The sequence below is a fragment of the Thunnus albacares genome, chromosome 20, assembly GCF_914725855.1.
Source record: "Thunnus albacares chromosome 20, fThuAlb1.1, whole genome shotgun sequence".
Lineage (NCBI taxonomy): Eukaryota > Metazoa > Chordata > Actinopteri > Scombriformes > Scombridae > Thunnus > Thunnus albacares.
Genome location: NC_058125.1, coordinates 2597444 through 2610052, shown reverse-complemented (window position 1 = coordinate 2610052; position 12609 = coordinate 2597444). Strand labels below are relative to the sequence as shown.

At 39.6% G+C, this 12609-nt stretch overlaps 1 protein-coding gene and 1 long non-coding RNA gene across 2 annotated transcripts in view; one reads left to right on the top strand and one right to left on the bottom strand.

Moving 5' to 3' along the window:
* Window positions 1-12609, bottom strand: part of LOC122971093 (rho GTPase-activating protein 23-like) — a 70962-nt gene that overhangs the window by 49157 nt on the left and 9196 nt on the right. The window lies entirely within an intron of this gene.
* On the top strand, window positions 4083-12210 carry LOC122971094. The gene is made up of 3 exons (XR_006399401.1): window positions 4083-4170; window positions 5576-5709; window positions 12047-12210. It is a non-coding gene; the product is annotated as an uncharacterized LOC122971094 (long non-coding RNA).

Below are 12609 nucleotides of genomic sequence, written 5' to 3'. Positions count from 1 at the left end.
AATAGCAGTGCATAGAATCGGGGTGAAAGAGAGGAGCTGAGTGATGTAGATGCACACTCTTATACACCCTCTGCTGGCCTTGTACTGCTTTCACAGACACACACAGTCAAACACACATCCACACACGCACACACCCACACCCACGCACACACACACACACACACACACACACACACACACACACACACACACACACCATACACACACACGTGTGTCACAACCACCAAAGCTGATCATCCATTTGTTCTCTCTGCTCCTGACAGGCAGGGAACTCCTAATGAAATTGCTTCCTGGGCAGAGAGAGAAACACACACAGACACACAAAGTTGAGTCTTTCTGGGAAATTTGACTTGTAGCTATCATCCCATCAAATGGCTTTAAACTGATGTAGACAAACCATCCAATGTGCCCTGATGGTAGATGATAAGATGGTAGATCATTTATAGAATAAAAAATGAGAATATTTGTGTCATCATTTCAAGTCATTTGGATCAAATTAATTTCCTTCCTGGCTCTCTTACATCACTTCTGACATATAATCACACGTCATGGAGCGCAGCTTGCAGGACAGTTAAATTCTGTTATGTAAGCGCTAGTCCAACTTCCATTAGCCAACATCATCTGACATCATGATTGTCAGAGGTGGGATTTTGGAGCTGTTTGTGCTTGGTTGGTGATGACGTTTGGTTTCATTTTTTTTTTTTATCAAGCATTTGCTTTAGAGCATCAGGAGGTTATAAACAATGAACCCAAAATGTGACATTCACTACATGGAGAGCCCTGTGTGTGTTGATACATGGTAAGTTATAAGGGTGACTGATGTGGGGTTTTTGAAAGACAAAACTGATATTTTAGGATTTCAGCTTTCTACACACACAGTTTTTTGAGATTGCCAGTTCTTCACTGACCTACAAGCATATGTAGGGAAACACACGACTAACACATTCCAAAAAGTGCACAGAAATCCAGAGGCCATTCTACACATAGGGGCGTTAAACTGCATTTGAGCTGGTCCTGCTTAGTGCCAAACATGAGCATGTAAGTTTATCAGTGGTGATGGGTACCACTTCACTAAATACTAACCTCTGGCATATTAAAGGTAGCAGTACAACTAGTACTGCGGTCAAGAGCAATGTTTACTGAGTGGGTCCCCATATACTTTGTATTTCATGTCTTACAGCATACAGCATTTATAATTTTGTTAGGCCTTAATATTACACACAATATATTTTCATGATAAAAGATGAATGTAAATCATACCATGATGATTGTACAATGAAAACTTCACATAGTGACTTTCAGTTCATCTAATAGTATTCATACCAAAACTTTAAAACCGACTTATATTGAGTAATTATTAGTTTATTAAATGGTAAGTCATTGGTCAGTGTGACAAATCACTAGGTACAGATTGTAAAACTATTAAAAAGAGCATATGTTCTGTATTCATTTCTGATGCACATTTTTTGTAGTATATGCCATGTAAATTGATTTCTTTTAAAAACATTCTTAAAAGAGTTCTCTAAAGATTTAGTATTGCATTGCTGTAACATTGTCAGACTCTTGATGGACAGAAGAATCAACATCAATGCAGCAGAACCAGCGATTCTGTTTTTTTTTTTTATTCCAAGCAGTCTTACTTGTGAAAGCCTACATTGGTGCCTACATTACCCACAATGCAATTAAATTGATCGATATGTCTTTTTAATAATTCCTGTGAGTAGAATGTTACATTAGTCTAGGCGACTGTAAATAAAAGTATGGACGGAGTTTTTCAGCGTCCTCCTGGGATAAACGTTTCTTAAATAATAAAAAACAGTTTTAGTTATACTGCTAATGTGGTTCTGGAAAGTGAGGTCCAGGATGACGCCAAGGTTTCTGACCTGTGTCAGACTTTACAGAGACAGTTTTAACAATGTAAGTGATTTCCTGTCTGTTAGCCATTCCCCTGATAACCAAGATTTCCATCTTGTCATTGTTTATCTGCAAAAAATTACTAGACATCTAGTTATCAGTTAGGACAATGTTTTTGGTGAGCAGTCTAGTGCCTCTGTTGTTTGGATGAAGGTTATCTATCTTGTACAGGTCCTTTTTGGTCCAGAAATAGTCAAAATTATTAACAAACCCAATTCCAGTGGCAATACAAAAGTTCAATAGCCAATGGTGGGCTTTTCTCATCGTCCTGTTAGAGCTTAATAGACTGCTTAAGTCTAATATCATTTGTGCCCACATGAACAATAATAGTATGGACAGTTGAGTGGGATGTCAGTTTAACCAGGCACCAGGCCAGCAGTATGTAATTCCATTTGGAATTTCCACACACCTGACAATGGAGTCCCCAACTAAGAGACACTTTGGTTCCCGGTCTGCACAGCCTCTACTGTAGACTGCAAGGTTCACAGGAGCCCCATCAAGACTGGGCACAGCATTCTTTGTAACATCATTCCCAGCAATGACTAGGGGTGTGCCCACTGCAGGCATGGCAGTCTGTGAGCCCCCAGACCAGAGCAATGGCATCAGGGGTCGTTACCATGGATTGCCCAGAAAGGTAAGGGCGCTTGCTCTCCAGGGATGCTGAACAGGAGCTGGCAGAGTTGGCACTGGATGCTGAGCGTTTCTTTGCCTTCGGCACAGCCCTCCAGTTGCGCACGGTAGGTCAGCTGGCTGGAGCCAGGCTATCAGCAAACTCAGTTAGCGGTGTAAAGGAGTTTGAGAGAGGCAGGATATTGACATTGCTGCTTGGATCAAAGAATGGGAGACAGATCCTACTCTTACCCATCCCAGCAAGCTGGCTTCCCAGAGCACGGTACGTTGTGCCATGGAGTCTCCAGAGTGGATATTCAGTTGTTGAGCTGCCACTGGAGAAGGTCATTTATTATGTTCTCAGTGGCCAACAGCTCAGATTTTATGCTGGAGATCTTGGACAAGGACGCTATGGGCCCAACAGAAGACCTCGCCAGCTGTATTCTCCTCCTCTGTTGTGTTAGCTCAAGAATTACAGTATCTGATCTTCAATCAGAAGAGATTAGCAGCAGTGATTGATGCACATCCCTAAACAAAGGATTCCCAATTTTTTTACATTGTTGTCCAAAAATCACTGTGCAGGACACAGTGGCCCTCAGGTCTTTATCCTAACACCCCTGTGCTCCAATAAAAACAAGGCTGCCAAGGATTTAATCTATACATTGTGTTGGAAAGTGGTGATTGTCAGGATGTGGAAGGAGGAGGGTGACCTGTGTGTGTGTGTGTGTGTGTGTGTGTGTGTGTGTGTGTGTGTGTCTGTGTGTGTGTGTGTTGTATATGTACATATGGGGGGTGCTATGGAGGCACTAATCTGTCCTTGTTCTGAAAAGAGTTTCATCCCCACTGCAGGGGGTCTGTGGAGACCCAACATCCTCATTCTACCGTTATCCCCCAGTCGCTCTCCTCATGTACCCTGTGACCTCCCCCATCCCCCTCAATTAACCCTCATCTTCCCTCCACCTCCTGCTACAGAGGCTTTGCAGTCATAAACCTCTCTCCAATCACATTTAGTGCCATCATGGAGTCTAATGGAGAACTGGATGTGTGGAAACAATTATTGATTCATCATTTATAAGTAAAGTGGAGTCTGATTTAATTTGTTCCTGTGACATGGATTATTCCAAAATGATAACCCCCATTGCAATGTAGTCACATAAAATAAATAAATTCACAATGTAGTACTAAGTCAAGACGTAGCACAACAAGCTAGCAAAGCACTGTAAATGGAACATAACTACTCTGCTGTAAACAAACCACTGTGACTGTAATCTTCGTGGCTTTAGCAGATTTTGGCAGGTCTATGGTACAGAGGAAAAAGATATATTTGGATACACACACAATACTTGTAAGTAGATCAATTCATTATTGCTTTGGCTCTTCACATGAGGTTTGTTGAAAATAATAAAAACGTAGAAAATCGTCAGACATATATTTTCAGATTTCAGTCCTGGTTGATTTGGTGACACTCATGTTCACTGGTGGTAACTGCAGCTACTTTATCAGATATATAACAGAAGAGCAGCTGGTGTATCTGTTTACAGGGGAGCCAAACACATTTGCACACTTGCATAGGGATAGGTGGCCAATATGAATCCACAGCAGGAATGGCGGACTCGCTACTAACAATCAAAACTACTATATTGAAAGGTAATTACAAAATAAATAAAAACATCATGAATAACAGAAAAAAAGATACAAATAATCTCTCAATCTGAGGATATTTGATTTTGGAATTAAAGTCTTAAATAGACAAACATCTGTCTCTATTCTGTAGTGTTCTGTTATGTCGAGGTCTGGCATGGCAACAGAGAGGCTAGTGAGTGTGTGTGAGTGTGTGTGTGTGTGTGTGTGTGTGTGTGCTCATGTTGGGGGAGGGCGGGGCACACCCATCTGTCTATTTACAGCAGCACGGGGAGATTTCCCTAAATATCTAATCCATGTAATCCTCACCAGTGAAGCTACGGATAGAACATGCAGTGGTGCAAGACTGCCACCAGAGGGTGAGCTAACTGTTAGCTAATGATAAATGAGAGAAACTCCTTTTGACTCACAAAGAGGGTGGAAATAGGTTTAACCATGCAAGGAGGACTGTGTTCATGCGGTAGATGAAGAGCAAAAATAACATAGATTTGCATGTGTAGAGACAACCTCTATGTGTGAATGTGTTATCGTCTCCATCCAGATACTATGTGACTTCTGCATTTATGGTCAAGTCATTTCTGAACTTCTCAGTGGGGATGGGCTGTCCTGGCCAGATCACATGTAAATTGCTGATTGAATTAGAGCTTTGTGGCTTCAGAGAGAGGCTCTACTTTACAGAACAATCACCTCACATCAGTGTCACTCGCCTGCAAGCACAGCAGGACCACACACTTACATCTCTGGACTTCATGTACTCTGTAGAGTTGGAAACAAATGACATGTTTCACCAAAGTTAAAGTTATACTCTCTGACAGTTTATTTGTCAAAATATTGTAAATTGCACAGTTGGGGTGAACCAAATAAGTGTCCCATCCATCACAACAGACACTGCTGGGAAGTGACAAACAATATCAGAAGAAAGAAAGACAAACTGTCTCCCAAACAGCAGTAAGTGAGCATTGTGCTCAGTGTACGCTGGACTCATCATATTTGAACTTTTGCCTCTCTTGTTTTCTTTTAATAACAAAACAATTCAAAGTGCTGTCACTTTGGTTTATGAAGCATCACAGAGACAGCTTGTTTTCTGAAAATGAGAATGTTGTATATAGTTTATACTGGCATTATCTTACAGGATTTATGAGTATTTAAAGTATAGGTCAATTTTTTTTCAAGTCTGTCATGAAACAGTTCCAGCATTCCCACATGTAAATTTAAAGGATTATTTGTTGCTGTATTTGTTCCTCCTGTTCAAACTGATCAAAAACATCCCTTTTTCAAAGTGATTACAAGAGCTGGGGGACAAAATCTACAGTCTGTGTTCTGTGTAAAAATATCTCCTAAAATATCTGAAGCTAATCAATAACTCAAATTAAATTGCTATCTTCCAAAGTCTTTTTTTGCCCCTGTACAGTGTTTCCTTGCTGGGCTATAGCTTCACAGAAGTACTGGGCTGAATCAAGGTGAAGAGTGAGATTAATCAGCAGCTTCAACCAGGAAACCAACCAGAGGAAGAACAAACATGAAACTCACAGCAGGAGGTTTAAGGTTTGTTGGTTCACAAACAGTCTCAACTCTCTGTATTCATCTTTAACCTGAATTGTTCTTTAAAGTTGCATTAAATGATATTTAGCCATATTAGTTGTCAGAAAACTATTTGCTATGTAGAGATATCGCGGAGCAATGGCGTCCTTACCAGTGAATGAAGTCACACTCCCTCTGTGTGTCTTGTTATCCGAGGTTCTCTGTTCCTTGTTTTGGTAACCGCGCTGACCGCGCGTTAGCACATGTTAGCATATGTTAGTGCATGTGAGTCATGGATGTATAATAAGAACTGGATAGGGCACCGCTGCTCAGCCTTGCAGCCAATTTTTCCCAGTGGCCACTCGCGGTATTGCAGCGAAAAATCCCCCTGCGGCCCAAAAAGGATTTTCCCCATAAACCACCATTGTAAAAGAGACACCAGTAAAACTGTTGACAGGACACCTCGAACTGCAAACAATTATGACTCTTTCTATCATGAACTTTTGATCCATGGAGGTTTTATGTTTGTAAAACTTTCCTCGAGCTGAGAAAAGCGATTTTAAAATCTGTGATGTCATCACAATGTAAAGTCTATGGGCTGAACGGGAGCTCGCGGGCGGGGCCAGCAGGGGAAACACTACTAACTAATTTAGTGGGCTGCACAATGTAGAAGTAAACCTCGAAGCTAGAAACGTTTTTTGGTGTATGTGCCAGGCAAGCAATTCCCATAGGACTGAATGGGTGCCATTTTTAGTCCAGCTCTTATAATACCTCCATAACGTGAGTCCCTCCGTGGCCTCCCCGTCTGTTTCCAAGATGGCAGCCACGTCACAAACTTTGTCAAATTACAGCTAAACAGTACATTAAAATATGTTTCTGAAAGCATTTGAGGAGAGAAATAGGCAACGCACTAACAGAACAGTGCTCCATATTTGATCAGCTTTGCCTAGTTTGACGGTTTGATCTGAGTTTTGTGAGTTGTCCGCTTAATTTTTCCCCAACTTTATTGAGTAAACGACACACACGTTTGTTTTTGTCTGAGATATTGGTGCTATAGTGCGACATCTAGTTGCTGAATGTTGTGTATTGCAACTTTAAGGAAATCTGATCACAAAGCAGCAGTTCTGAACTTTGGAATGAAAAACCTGGAACAAAAGTCAAATATTAACAGACAGTATAAATCTTTATCAGTTGGATCATGAAGTCTGATGTCTGCCATTCATTCCAGCAAGGAAATAAAAAAGTGCTGAGATGGCATTAATGCAGTTGTATCTCTGTGATATGTGCAAAACAGGACAAATAAATTGTTTGTGAATAAGATAAAGATAAAATTCTGATCGACTGGATAGCATCATAAAACAACAACAATCATATCATATCAGCAAAATGTGGCAGACCAAGAAAAAATGCCACCAGTATTCTATTGAACATCTTATCTATGGATACATATCCTTCTGCTTTTTTCCAGCAGCCTCAGACTTTTTCCTTGGTAGGCTGCTCTTTGTTTTCCATTGGAACAATTAATAAGAATGTTTCTTGTTTGGCACCAGCACCAAATTACCACTTTCTGACTGGCTGCTGTTCTTGATCAATAACGAGACCTAATTAAAGTTTGTCAAATTTCTAACCATTGCATTTGTTTAACATTCATAAATATAAATTCTATTCACATGGCTTTTTTGCTCCCTACATGGGAAACTAATGATAATGATATTCCAACTATCCAGTTAAATCACATCTGTTATTTGTTATCCAATGACATGCTTTTTTCATGATACACCACAAAATAATAATCAACATTAATATTCAGGGTAGACAATTAGCCTACATTTTAATTGATGGGCGGTGGTAAGGGATCTGGATAATACACAAGGGGGCGCTGGCCCAAAAAAGGTTGAGAATCATTGCTATAGACAAATTGGTTTCCAAGCAATGTCATCAGTGAGATGCGCACGCAGGCGGATTTACAGTATTTCAGAGAGCTAATGTTACAAAAGTTACAAACGTCTGTCCTGTACAGCAGGAATTATATGCTATCATTACTTTATTGTTTTCATGATAACATTTCTTGTGTGTGTGGGAGTTTCTGTGCAGGAAGTGGTTCAACTAGTTTAGCATAACCAAGAAATAGCTTGTAAGCATGTAACTCCTAAAACCACAAATTGTCATTTTTACAATTCTATTTGTGTGTGGCCTGAACAAACAAGATATGTGTTAATTAGTGAGCTTCATAGGTGTTGAGAGTTTTTTTTTACACTTTACTACAGAGAGAGGCTAGCTGTTTTCCCCTGCTTCCAGTCTTTATGCTAAGATAGGCTAACCATGTCCACTCTCAGGAAAAGAAAGCAAATAAGTGTATTGTTGAACTATTCCTTTAAAGTTTGTATTCTTGTTTTTTTATTTTCTGGTTGTAATTCTGTATGTATTAGCTTGAGGATGCTACAAAAATATGTATCTTATTCTTATTCTTCAGTACAGCACACCCTCAAGCAAGTTATATTCCTCTGAAAAATACTGTATAGCTGCAATCCACCAAAATCATTTACCTGTGCAGTAATAAAACTGCATTTAAAAAAATAGTCTGAAATAAGAGTGACCTTTGTGTTGTGAATACTAATTATGCAAATTCCCAGGATGAAACTTTGCTCTTGAATACATTAAAAGGTAGTGCTCTAGGCAATCTGTTTCAATATATTAAATGGAAAAAGTGTTTAAGACTGTAACCTGATCCCAGCACAGACACCTGCCCATCAGAGGAGCAGTGAAGTCCCCTCTGTTCCATTTCATCCATAGAAAGAATATATTTAATCCCCACAGAGAGCACATGTCAATCTCACAAAGCACGGGCCTACACACCATTACACAACAGCCTTAATCTGCTGGATTTAAACCCCACCACCACTCACCACCCTTGCCAGCTCACACTCACATGTGCACGCCTTCACATCACACACAAACACACTTACACATAGGTCTTATCTCGCCTGTGCTGCATCCTGTCACACATACAGTCTCTCTCATACACCACTTTAATGTTATTGCAGAACAAAAACAAAGTGAGTGATTGCATCATTTTAACTCAAAGCAGCCCACAAACTGTTCCAGGGTGTTGCATTTACACTTCTAAATGCAATTAGGATATTACAAGTGCATCAGTTGCACCACCAATTAAACACATTACAAGCACTTAAGGCTTCTTCGTGGTGCCAAGATGGCGAGTGCTATCAAGATTGATTTACTGTCTAGGCTCCAGCTTGGACTGTTCCTGCCAGCTCGGCTTAGTCACCTGAAGTAAACTTGGTGCTAATGTGACATTAATAAGAAGCTGTGGACTAAAGGGTATTTATTGCCATTGACCTGATTACAGTGTCTTAAATGGATACTCCAGTAATATTGCACTTCTAAGATGTTGGGGGACTTGTGAGAAAAAAAAAAGAATGGTCAACATCAAAGCAGTGGATGCATATATCCAGACTTTTAGTTCCTTGTATGGGTCAAGCTCAAAAAACATTGAATCCTACATTTCCCATAATGCAACACAATTGCATGGTAAACACCTATATCTTTTAAACGCCACACCACCAGTTTGTAAAAAAGGTCAAAGACGAGATAACCTTGATGACATTACTATGACATCATCAGTTTTTTTTAATGACTTCTTCACAGAGCCACAGAGGACATTATACAAGTTGTACTAATAATGAGCAAACCAAACTTCATGTGTAAATCAGCAGAGTGCCCCTTTAAGATACCGTCAGATGTACTTTCCTTTCAAAGAAATTACCCTGCACTCAGCCCTAAAAAAGGATGTGATGTCACTGTCCCGATGTGAATAATAATTAAATATTGAGCAGCGTAGTCACAAACTATAAAGAGTCTGTGAGAGAGATGCTGCAGTTTGGAGTGTGGTAGCATCATTAGCAGGCTGATTGTACACCATTACGATGAAGAATTCTCCATTTTTAAACAGGTCTGAATATTTGCAGCTAATCTGACCCAAAACAGAACAAATCCTTTAGAAGCTGGAGGCTCAGACCTGATTTCAGGACTAAATTAGAAACCATTCATATTTCAATATTTTCATCCAAGTCTATTCAGGTTCAGTCAAGTTCAAACATTAATCAACACATAGGTTCAAATGGCATTTGAAAAATGACTGATGAGTAAAGAGGTTATGTTAGTGGTCTAATTTTGAACCAAATGAGATTGCTTCAATATATATGTCAACTGAAACAAATGCACAGAACAGATGCCACACCACCATCTGTGATGATCAAGAAACCACACTTATTATAGTGATAATCCACAGCATTTGCTTGTAAATGTATGGCCGTTCTGCTGCTCTCTCTTGATATATTAATTCTAGATAAATCTTGTGTATACAGTAATGATATTTTGATAAATTCAGCCTCTAGCAAGTTCATAACAGGCTTTATATTGTCTCTTTCTATTCTTACTGTTCTTTCTTTCTTAATTTCACTGTTCTATAGGCTGTTCATCTTTCCCCTTGTGCACAGTTAATAATGTGTTATACATTTTCTAATTTGTTCAGTTATCACTTGACAGTGTGTTTCCCTGGTCCTGACAAGGAAAACTAAAATAAAACCAAATCTATAAAATATTCAAACTTTAAGGTTGTACTTTTTTCTGGATTCTAGGTCAGGATTCTTAATATCCACACCTAAAATCAAATCACCCTTTACAGGGACAGTTCAGTATTTTGGGGAAAACATTTTATTCACTTTCTGGGAGTCAGAATATTGTGGTTTTAAGGGGAGTTATGAACTGGAACTATTTCTCAACAACCAACAGTTTATCCATCCGCGCAGCACTTCTATGCAGCATCTTCAGACCGTATGTTGCCATAGTACAGTCAGTAAACACATATTTTAGTGTTGGTCTCTGTATATGCTCGATGTTACCAAACCTGACAACCTCACTGTGACAACAAGACTCCAGTCAGCTGCGCACTGAACTTCTCTGTGGTTCATTAAGAAATAGTTCCCAACTCCCATTAAAACCACAAATTATGTTTTTTTTTACAGTTCTGTGTACATATTTACATCTGGGAAAGAAATCAGTATATTTTCCAAAAAGGGTTTAACTGTTCCTGAAAGTGTCAGAGTTCCTAGTTGGGTATGAATTCTAAAATTCCAGTTTACCTCATGATGTCAAATGAGACAAGAGAAATCCATTTCAGGTGTCACATGAAAATGGCTGCCCAGCAGTCAATAGTCACTACTTCACTAGGTAGCTTCTTCTTCTTATAAAACTCAAACACGACTACAAGATAAATTCATAAACTGAAAGACTGCTGCAGTCAAACATCAAGTCCACTACAGTGCATAACAAGAAATCATCTGTGCCATATTAGTTTTAGTCACATAAGAAACAAACTCCATTTGTTACTCTGGCAGCTGGCTGGCTTAGCTGCTAAACTTTGTTTGACTCTTTGTTGCTACCAAGGATGTTTAAAGGTCACATTCATATCATATAAGAGTTATCCTAATCAGTAGTTTTAAATTTGTAAATAGCATTCACACTTTACTGTGGAGGTCATATTTTGCCACATCCTGGGAGCTGAAATGCATGTTAGGAAAGGTACATTTCCCATGTCTGACTGTACTTGACCACAGCATGATCTGTGGGAAGAGTAGTTCAAAATGCTACAGAAATGAATTGTTAAAACCCAAGATGAAGAACATAGAAAGGGAACTTGTCCCTACAATGTTCAGTGCAGTGATGTGTTTTAGTGAGTATGATACACTGAGAGGATACTGGTGTACAAGCTTCATTTATATTGCAGAGAGTAAAACCAAAGAGCACATGAGAGGGATCACACACACACACTCGTGTGTGTTTTTGTTATCTCATCGGGACCTTTTCTGGTATAAACACCAACCTTGTCGGGACCAGTAGTCCTCATGGGGACCAAAGCCTGGTCCTAATGAGGCAAAACATCATTTGCATTGAGGTTAAGGTTATGGTTAAGGTTAGGCTGTCCACAATGAATGGAGGTCAATGCAATGTCCTAACAAGGATAGCTGCACAAACTTGTGTTTGCTCCTGACCTGATAATAGTTTTCCTCCAGAGTGCATCTCCCTGAGGGTTCTTCAAAGAGGACATATGACATGTGCACACACACACACACACACCACAGAAATAAGGCTTTCATCATTCTATTTAAAGCACAGATAATGCTGAATGAACTAGAGCGGAGCAGAAAACAAGTAAACACACACGCACACACATTTACACACTCATACACTCTGAATTTGTCAAATACACACACACATTATGACACAACCTCACACACATCCCATCCCCATTGAGTTGTGTGTTTGTGTGTATGTGTTGCAGCACAGATGGTACCATTGGCCGCTGTGGGTGTCAGACATGTAGGCTGCAGCACACTGATGATGTCACACATGAGCCCAACGGGGCAGCAGCACAAAGATGATTAATGTAAAGGAGAATCAGCAAGGACAGATGTATTTATAATAAAAATACAGGATAACAAATGATATGATGGGATAATGTTTTTGTGTCAGTAGTTTTAAAGCTGCACTAATCAATATGTTTTTTTTTTATTAAAAAAGGATCAAATGACTGTGTGTAATCTGACAGGAGTCTCTCAAGTGACAAATTTACAGAGTCACTAACTCTGCAGTTCCACTCAATTCTAAGTGTTTTATTGTCTTTCAGCTCTTTCCAGCAGACACTGACACACATCTCTAAATGAATTCTAATGTTCTGCATCTGCTGGATGTGTAAATACGCAACTGTTTGCCAACACATTTGTCATATGAACATTATAAGGCTCTGATGTGTCACTGTTGTATTTACAGCCCCCCCGCTGGAGTGTTTTTGCAGTCTGTGTTTATTCATCCCTAAAGAGCTGATGCAGTCACTGTCCAGATGTT